Genomic DNA, 8,010 nt, shown 5'->3' on the forward strand with positions numbered 1-8,010 from the left:
TGCCTACTCCCCAGATCTTGGACCACCCCGGACCAATGTTCCCTCTAAGCTGTGGAGTCTTGTGAGCAAAAATCCTACTTTGTGAGCTCCTGGCATTAAAGTTGAGAGCGAGCGATTTGGCTACGGCATAAATCAGTTTGCTCTGGAGCCCTCCTTCCTGAGCGGAGACAAAAATGTGTGAGCCGGAGGCTAAAAAACTGTGAGCTGGCTCACACCAACTCAGCTTAGAGGGAACACTGCCCCAGACTCGGTGGCTCTGCTTTGGGGGACGGTCTTCTCTCCCGCCCCCCGCCCCCTTCTTGAGGAATGCGATAGAGATCAGGCCCGAAAGGGGGGTCCCTCCTCTCCAAGGGGGCGCGGCGCGTTTGGGGAAAGGGGCCGGGAGGGAACCCCGCCGCTCCGGCCGAGCCCTCGAGTTCGCAAAGCTCTTCCCCAGCGCGGGCGGCACAGAGTCTGATGCAACCGCCCGGGAGGCTTGCAAGAGGCGGCGCGCGCGCCTTGCCCCGCTCCGGGGCGGACGCGCGCAAAAAGACTTTCTCCGGCCGCCGCGGCGCACTCACCCTCCGGAGGATCGGGGCTTTTGTCGTCGGGGTCGCACGGCGGCGAGGCGTCCCGGGACAAGGCGCGGGGGTTAGAGGCTGTGCATTCGGGGCGGGCGCGCACATAACACAACACACACACACACACACATGCAACACGCCCGGGCGCCGCTCAGCCAATCAGGCTCCGGATAAGTTGGAGGCGAGCAAGGGAGCAAATCCGGGCTCGGCGGCCGCGTGGGAATGCAGCAGGTGGATCGGAGAGCCAGTTTCTCCCCCCTCCCCTCCCCTGGCTCCCTCCCAGATCTCCAATGGCAGCGTTTGAACGACTCGGTCCCGCTGCCAAAAGTGCCCGCAACTTTGGGGGCTGCTTTTTACGCAAAGCGCATGTGGGTTGCTGCTGGAAGTTTAGGGGAGTCGCGTGGAACGGTGCCACATCGGACCTCTCAGCGCTGGAGGCGGATCGGCATTTTGATTTGTACGCCGCCTTGCTGCCCAAACGGGGACTCAAGGGAAAGCAGCCGGCGACATCGTTCCCTCCCCCCCCCTTCCATATTTATCCCGATAACATTCGCTTTGCACATGAACACAGGAAGCTGCCAGCCAATCAGGCCATCGAGGTCGGCGTTTCCAGGGTCCCCAACGTGGCGCCCGCGGGTGCCACGGCGCTTACCGACACCTTTGCTCGTGGCTGCCAGCTGTTTTTAGAAAGTGGGTGGAGCCAGGTGGGGCTTCTGCCCAGCAAGGCTTCTGATTACTGATTTACTGCAGATTTACAATAATGTTCTGGTGGCAGATACACTCAGTCAGGGCCGGCTCGCCCGCTAGGCGAACTAGGCGCTCGCTTAGGGCGCGCCCACCCCCACACGCCAAAGAGCCGCTGCTTGCCTGCGCAGGGCCGGACCAGAAGCACGCCTCAGTGTTGGCTTTATTCTCTCTCTCCTTCCTCTTTCCCAGTGCATTCTTTAAAATTACTCCTCTTGTTCCCCACACTTGGGCTTCCTTTGTGTGTGTCTCTCTCCACCCTCCCTTGGTGGCTGTAATGGATCAGGACCCGGCATGGTCAGCTTGGGCACCACACGGTCAAGCACAAACGTCGAGCTTCGCTCAGACAGACAATGGACAATAGGGATCCTAGCCCGCACCAATCAGAATCCTAGGGATCCTAGCCCGCACCCATCTACTGAGACTGGCATTGGCTTTCCAGGGTCTTCAGTAGAGGTCTTTCACACATCACCTATAGCCCTATCCTTTTAACTGGAGATGCCGGGGACTGGACCTGGGACCTTCTACATGCCAAGCAGCGGCTTTATATCACTGAGCCACAGCACCGCCCTACAACCAGCGAGGTAGGTTAGTTATCCGGCAAGCATCCATGGCAGAGTAGGGATTCGAACCCAGACCTCTGACACTCTTAACAGCTATGAGTTCGGTGGCACCTTTAAGACCAACAGAGTTTTATTCAAGGTCTAGCCCTGACCTGGATAGCTCAGTCAAGCCCGATCTCGTCAAATCTCGGAAGCTAAGCAGGCCTGACCCTGGCAAGTAATTGGAAGGGAGACCTCCAAGGAATGCCAGGGCTCAGGAGGCAGGGGCAGGCAATCAAGTCACTTCTCTGAATGTCCTCCATGCCCCAGTAGGAGTCACCAGAGGTCGCCATGACTTCCAGGCCTGCAAGCACAGAGGCGCACACACATACAAATACCCACCAAGAAAGAGAGAGTTTTATTCAAGGTTTTACAGGGGCCCCTGGACTCGAACTTTCTTCTGCTGCTTCAGACCAACACGGCTACCCCCCTGAATCGCTCTTGACAGCTAGTTATGCACATCTCTGTTTTACCACCTGTACGCAATTGTACGCACCTGTACTTACAATCTCCTTTCCCTCCCCCTCCCCACAACAGACACCCTGTGAGTTAGGTGGGGCTGAGAGAGCTCTCCCGAGAACTGCTCTTGAGAGAACAGCTCTGAGAGAACTTGGGGCTCTACTGGTAGCAGGAGCTTCTTTGCATATTAGGCCACACACCCCTAGTGTAGCCAATCCTCCAAGAGCTTACAGTAGCCCCAGTAAGAGGAGCTCTGTAAGCTCTTGGAGGATTGGCTACACTAGGGGTGTGTGGCCTAATATGCAAAGGAGCTCCTGCTACCAGTAGAGGCCTTGTCCAGTGTTCCCTCTAAACTTGAGTTAGTGTCAGTTAGCTCACAGTTTTTTAGCCTACAGCTCACATATTTTTGTCTCCGCTCAGGAAGGATGGCTCCAGAGCAAACTAATTTATGCAACAGCCAAATTGCTCAATCACAGCTTTAATGCCAGTAGCTCAAAGTAGGATTTTTCTTCAGAGACTCCACAGCTTAGAGGGAATATTGCTTGTGACTGACCCAAGGTCACACCAGCAGCTGCATGTGGAAGCGTGGGGAATCAAAACTGGTTCTCCCAGATGAGAGTCCGCGCTCTTAACCACTACACCAAACTGGCTCTCCAGAGAGCCAGTTTGGTGTAGTGTTTAAGTGCGCGGACTCTCATCTGGGAGAACCAGTTTTGGGAGAACCTGGCTGGATGACCTTGGGCAAGCCGTAGCTCTGAAAAGAGCTGTTCTTGAAAAAGAGCTGTTTCTGTCAAGAGCTCTCTCAGCCCCACCTACCTCACAGGATGTCTGTTGTGGGGAGGGGAAGGGAAAGGAGTTTGTAAACCCGCTCTGAGACACCTTTGGGTAGTGAAGGGCAGGGTATAAATCCAATCTCTTCTTCTTCTTCTTCCATTATAATTATTAACTACCACGAAATTAGCATCTTCCAGAAGGCGCTAAGTACTGTCTGAATACTTACCCGTCTTTTTTTGATCCGATTGCAACTCTGTTCTTACATATTATTCTATTTTAACTTGCTTAAACCATTGTTTGCTTTAATGCTTAATCCTATTTTGTGCTAACTGGATATGTCGTGACCCGCCCTGAACCCACTTGTGGGGGGATAGAAATAAAATAAGGTAAATAAATAAAAGTGCTCCTGCTGTGAGCTGTTGGGAAAATGACCCCAGTAGTCCCAGCTGTAGCTCGATAGCAGCTTGATGCTTTTTGAAGTAGCGCTCTGGTTTGCTACCCCAAATGTGCAGAGACGGGGCTTGATTTCTCAAAATAAATAGCTATTTTAATGCAATTCCCTGAGCATGTGTATAATTACCAGGATGATGAACTTCTCTCCGATGAAGATCCAAAGTAGCTCAACGTCATTCTCTTCCTCTCTGTTTTATTCTCACAGCAACCCTGTGAGGTAGGTTAGGATGAGTGTGTGTGACTGGCCCAAGGTCACCCAGCGAGCTTCCATGGCAGAGGGGGGGATTTTAACTTTTTGTTGTTGCCGTCAAGTCACAGCTGACTTATGATGAGGTTCTCAAGAGGCGGTTTGACCATCGCCTGCCTCTGCGTAGCAACCCTGGACTTCCTCAGTGGTCTCCCATCCAAATACTAACCAGGGCCGACCCTGCTTAGCTTCCGAGATCTGATGAGATCCGGCTAGTTTAGGCCATCCAGGTCAGGTGGTTTGCCCTTGCCTGCCTCTGTGCAGCAACCCTGGGCTTCCTTGGTGGTCTCCCATCCAAGTCCCAACCAGGGCTGACCCTGCTTAGCTTCCGAAATTTGACCAGATCGGGCTAGGGTACACGAAAACCTGGGTACACGAAAACCTGGGTACACGAAAATATTGTTACTTGAGATGGTAAAAGAAACTGTCAGGAGTCATTTCTTGCAGGAGCGCACAGGAGCGGAGCTCCGGCAGTAAAGAGCCCAGGGGGCGGGCACATGCAACAAGCCCCACCCCCTGCTCCCAGCAGCCCTCAGTCAGAGCAAGAAGCGGGCAGGTGAGTTGCAGAGCTCCCCCGGGCCCCCCAGTCCAAAACAGTCCAGTGGCACCTTTAAGACCAAGTTTTATTCAGGTACAAGCTCTCCCTCCTCTGTGAGGACAGATCTGCACGTCCCCCCCCCCAATAGGTAGCAATCCAAAACAGTCAAGTGGAGCCTGAGCAGGGGGTGTTGCCTTCTGACACACTTCCGGTGATGTCAGAGGGTGTGGCATATGCAAATGAGTTATGCTAATAAGTTATGCTAATGAGCTCCTGCACCTCTTTTTCTATGAAATGACCCCTGGAAACTGTTATGTTTTCATATATATATATGTGTGTGTGTGTGTGTGTGTGTGGGTGTGTGTGTGTGTGTGTGTGTATATATATATAAATTTACGAACAAGGCATGGTGCGTCGGGCTTGTTGGTCTTGTATTTAGTTCCAGCCAGGGATCTGGTCCCTATACCCTCAGTCGTAAATGGATCGTAACAGGGTTAAGCTGCAGGTGCATGGATCCACTTTTAGCAAGACTGGTAGACCTTTTAGGGTGACCGCTCCAGAGATACCTCAGGCATCTGTTTTTAGAGAGCCAGTTTGGTGTCATGGTTAAGTGCGCGGACTCTAATCTGGGAGAACCGGGTTTGATTCCCCCACTCCTCCACTTGCACCTGGCTGGACAACCTTGGGCAAGCCGTAGTTCTGATAAGACCTGTCCTTGAAAGGGCACTTCTCTCAGAGCTCTCTCAGCCCCACCTACCTCACAGGGTGTCTGTTGTGGGGAGGGGAAGGGAAAGGAGTTTGTCAGCCGCTCTGAGAATCCAAAGTGAAGGGCGGGGTATAAATCCAATCTATATTATTATATTACTACTACTACTACTACTACTACTACATTGTGCCACATATTGTTCCTTTGCAGAGTTTTTAATTGTGTAATCCACCTTGAGTCTTGGCAAACGAGGCAGGCAATAATTGAATACATAAATCACTGACCTGGCTATCCATTGCCAGCACTGGCCCAGCAGTACTGGATCAGGCCACCAGAGCCTCCTTTGCTGGCTCCAAAGGCTGGCTTCCTCTTTGTCCTCAAAGAGCTACGGTGAATGGTTGTAGAGCAGGGGTCCCCAACGTGGTGCTCCAGGGCGCGGTGGCATATCAGGAACAACTAAAGCACCACCTATAATCCAATCCAAAGATCTTGTTATTGCATACAGACACTTACCAACAATAAAGGATGCTGGTACTTCCAGGAATTGAAATGATGTATTATTTAACCAAAACAATTAACAAACTCAATCCTAGGCTTAAACAAAAGGCTGTAAGAACGTAATACAGCCTTTGTTTAAGCCTAAGATTTGGTTTGCTGATTATTTTGTTTCAATAATACACCATTTCAGTTTCTGGAAGTACAAACATCCTTTATCTTTACTTTGGCCACCAAATGAGAAGGGAGCACTCACTGGAGAAGACCCTGATGCTGGGAAAGATTGAAGGTCAAAGAAGAAGGGGGTGGCAAAGGATGAGATGGCTTTGTTGTTGTTGTTCAGTCGCACAGTCGAGTCCGACTCTTCGCGACCCCATGGACCAGGTCACGCCAGGCCCTCCTGTCTTCTGCTGTCCTCTGAAGTTGACTCAATTTCATGTTTGTTGCATCTATGACACTGTCTAACCATCTCATCCTTTGCCGTCCCCGTCTTCTTTGACCTTCAATCTTTCCCAGCATCAGGGTCTTCTCCAGTGAGTGCTCCCTTCGCATTTGGTGGCCAAAGTATTTTAGCTTCAGTTTCATTATCTGGCCTTCCAGGGAACAGTCAGGGTTGATTTCTTTGAGGATTGACTGATTTGTTCTTCTTGCAGTCCAAGGGACTCTCAAGAGTCTCCTCCAGCACCATAGTTCAAAAGAATCTATTCTTCGGCGCTCGGCCTTCCTTATAGTCCAACTCTCACAGCCATACATGACTACTGGGAATACCATTGCTTTGACCATGCGGACTTTTGTTGGCAGGGTGATATGGTCCACGGGGTTGCAAAGAATCGGACTCGACTGTGCAACTGAACAACAAAAATGCAATTACAAGACTTTTTAATTGGATTGTGCACAGCGTTTCAGTTGTTCCTGACATCCTGATACACCGTGGTCTTCTGGTTTTGCCAGAAAAGCAGGCAGAGGGCAGCGAGGGCACAGATTCCACCGTGGCTGCGTGGTTTTGAGTTGTTCCCCACTACCAATATCATCAGATCTGAGAAGCTAAGCAAGGCTGGCTTTGGTTAGTACTTGGATGGGAGACTACCCAGGAAGTCCAGGGTGGCTACGCAGAGGCAGGCAAGGGCAGACCACCTCTTTTTGTCACTGGCCTGACCTGGAGGGCCCCGGCTAGCCCGATCTTGTCAGATCTCGGAAGCTAATCAGGGTCGGGCTGGGTTAGTACTTGGGTGGGAGACCACCAAGGACCTCACAACCCATAGCTGGCAACCTCTCTCAATTGCAGAGTTCTCTCTGCTGCTTGTCCTGGATGCAGAGCGTGTGTCTATAAAGCCAGAATCTTCGTTCCCGTATCAGAGCCAGTTTGGTGTCGTGGTTAAGTGCGCGGACTCTAATCTGGGAGAACCGGGTTTGATTCCCCACTCCTCCACTTACACCTGGCTGGATGAACTTGGGCAAGCCGTAGTTCTGATAAGAGCTGTTCTTGAAAAAGAGCAGTTTCTGTCAGAGCTCTCTCAGCCCCACCTCCCTCACAGGGTGTCTGTGGTGGGGAGGGGAAGGGAAAGGAGTTTGTAAGCCGCTCTGAGACACCTTTGGGTGGTGAAGGGCAGGGTATAAATCCAATCTCTTCTTCTTCTTTTACCTCGCAGGGTGTCTGTTGTGGGGAGGGGAGGGGAGGGGAAAGGAGTTTGTCAGCTGCTCTGAGACACCTTCAGGTAGTGAAGGGCGGGGTATAAATCCAATCTCTTCTCTTCTTCTTCTTTCTTGGCTGGGGCAGCTGCCGCCGAACTTTCCCTCAGATTTCCATATTCCTCAAGGCGCCAGCCTTTCTAGCAGGCTTGTGCCTGACAATGGCCATAATTATGCCTCCTCGCTAATTAGCCGCAATTATAAACCTTTCCCTCAAGCAGCTTGGGATTCCAGAGGGCTGAGGATTACGAACACAAGCCCGGAAGAGAGTCAGCGACCTTCAAAGACTGGTTAGGTCTGGGAGGAGTTTTCGGGGACAGCCCACACGGTGTCTGTGGTGAGAGAGCTGTCCGAGGAGCTGCGAGACCTGGGTTTGAATCCCCACTTGCCAGGAGACTCATTCTCCATCAGCAGTCTAGCTTACCTCATAGTATTGCTTGTGAGGATAGAACAGAAGGAAGAACCGTGGACGAGCCCTCGAGTCCCTTAAAGGAATAGTGGGATAAAAGCGTACTTAAAAATAACAACAGAGAATCTTGTTTTATGCCATCCCTTCTCCTTTCAGTTTGGTGTAGTGGTTAAGTGCGTGGACTCTAATCTGGGAGAACCGGGTTTGATTCCCCACTCCTCCACTTGCACCTGCTGGATGACCTTGGGCAAGCTGTAGTTCTGTCAGAGCTGTCCTTGAAAAAGAGCAGTTTCTGTCAGAGCTCTCTCAGCCCCACCTCCCTCACAGGGTGTCT

At 51.7% G+C, this 8,010-nt stretch overlaps 1 protein-coding gene across 1 annotated transcript in view; it reads right to left on the reverse strand.

Moving 5' to 3' along the window:
- SLC38A5 (solute carrier family 38 member 5) overlaps window positions 1-715 on the reverse strand; it is a 73,842-nt gene extending 73,127 nt beyond the window's left edge. The window contains exon 1 of the mRNA XM_015423511.1: window positions 561-715. The gene's annotated coding sequence lies outside the window, so the exon portion shown is untranslated. The remainder of the gene's footprint in view (window positions 1-560) is intronic.
- Between the last annotated feature and the right edge of the window lie 7,295 nt (window positions 716-8,010).

This window comes from Gekko japonicus, unplaced genomic scaffold, assembly GCF_001447785.1.
Source record: "Gekko japonicus isolate JY-2015 unplaced genomic scaffold, Gekko_japonicus_V1.1 scaffold2800, whole genome shotgun sequence".
Taxonomy (NCBI): Eukaryota; Metazoa; Chordata; class Lepidosauria; order Squamata; family Gekkonidae; genus Gekko; species Gekko japonicus.